The sequence below is a fragment of the Octopus bimaculoides genome, chromosome 25, assembly GCF_046866305.1.
Source record: "Octopus bimaculoides isolate indiv1 chromosome 25, ASM4686630v1, whole genome shotgun sequence".
NCBI classification, from domain to species: Eukaryota; Metazoa; Mollusca; class Cephalopoda; order Octopoda; family Octopodidae; genus Octopus; species Octopus bimaculoides.
In genome coordinates this window covers 9,603,057-9,604,640 of record NC_142952.1, presented here as the reverse complement: position 1 = coordinate 9,604,640, position 1,584 = coordinate 9,603,057, and the positions used below count along the sequence as shown (strand labels likewise).

General features: G+C 34.8%; 1 protein-coding gene across 2 annotated transcripts in view; it reads right to left on the bottom strand.

The window, feature by feature from the left end:
• Nucleotides 1–514: 514 nt before the first annotated feature.
• LOC106876234 (tetratricopeptide repeat protein 38) overlaps nucleotides 515–1,584 on the bottom strand; it is a 169,436-nt gene continuing 168,366 nt past the window's right edge. For both annotated transcript variants that reach the window (XM_089341726.1, XM_014924716.3), the window contains exon 16: nucleotides 515–637. The gene's annotated coding sequence lies outside the window, so the exon portion shown is untranslated. The remainder of the gene's footprint in view (nucleotides 638–1,584) is intronic.

Here is a 1,584-nt window from a genome sequence, read left to right as displayed (position 1 = left end):
ACTCTATGGATAATTAAATTATAACAGTTATTGTATGTAGAACATGGGCAGTTCCCATGAGCACTATCTTTTGAATTTCTGCCATTTTGGGGTTTCCTGGTATCTGAGGTAGGTAGCAATCAGCTCCTATTATTATTATTATTATTATTATTATTATTGTTCAGTAGTTTTATTTTTATAATGTGCTTTCACTTCACTACCGAGTGCAGCTCTGTGCGCCTTGGGTATGTGCTGTGGTTTGCTGTGATGCTCTTATGGTTACTGTATTGAAAGTGTTTTGCGTAGGATGTGTGCAGTGCCCAGTAGTGCAATTTTCTGTATGTTATATATATTTGTAAGTCCTGGTGTTTTTGTTATGTATTTGTCTGAATATTTTTTTATTATACCTAAGGCACCTATTATTATTATTATTATTATTATTATTATTATTATTATTATTATTATTATTATTATACCGTCTTTTTCAGATGGAGTAACCAATTTACATTGGAAGAGAAATGAAATCCAGAATGAAGGCAATATTAAATTGGTTAATAAAACATATATTATCATACCTGAAGATGGCACGTACCAAATAAACTGTGCAGTGCAATTGTACATTGAAGCAAGTACTCCTTCATTCATCGTTACCTTGATGCTGCAGAAGAAGAATAATGGAAAAGAGTATGTATTTATGAAGAAAAGTACAAATTCCTTAAATATACCGGAACATGCCATAATACAATTATCTTTTGGATACAAATTTGAAACTAATGATGAAATCGTTTTGAAGATGAACAATCTAAAATTCATCAGCCCCAATATGTTCTCCAGTTACTTGATTATCACCAGTTTAAAGCATAAATAAGGAAAAATAAAACGTTGGAGTTGTGGTTTAGATTTCTTTTATTTTTATCAATTTTGATCATCAGTCTAGTTATGTTGAGACACTTCTTTGGAGAGTTTCATTTCATTATATCAATCTTTTTGTTCTTTGATTGGCCACCTTCTCCAGCAGCAACCTAGTGTGCTCAGCTGCCAGTCCAGGCTTAGCTGCTCATCAGGCAGAGAAGAGTAAACTGTCAAAGCATCAGCTGCTCTCTGTGGCAGTGGAGACCTACAGTGTTCTTGGTTCCCAGACTATATTCTGCTCCCTGTTATCAAGGCAGAAATGGCCATCGGCAAGTGCAAGGTCCATGATTCAGTGTGACTGTTCCAGCATGTCTCCCTCTTCGTCCTCCACAGTAATGCCTTTTCCAATTTGTTTGTTAGAGCCATGAGGTGGATCGACAAGTCTTTTTGGTTATAGCTGTTATATCTCTTAAGAACACACATATCCTCTTAAATGTTCAACCAAGAAGTCTGAGTTGCAACTTGTCTAATGTGCACATCATTATCTATGATAAATTGGTATGATTTGAGAAGAGGCTTAGCTGCTGTTCCTAGAAAGTCAGGCAATAGCACAGTGTGGCCTTGGGAAAGAGGATTTTTATGTGTTTAACAGGGGATATTAAACAAGAATGTATAATATCAATACACTGTGCTATATAGACCTGTCCATTCTAATATCAAAACATTAAAGGAATAGTTTTCTTTACATATCTA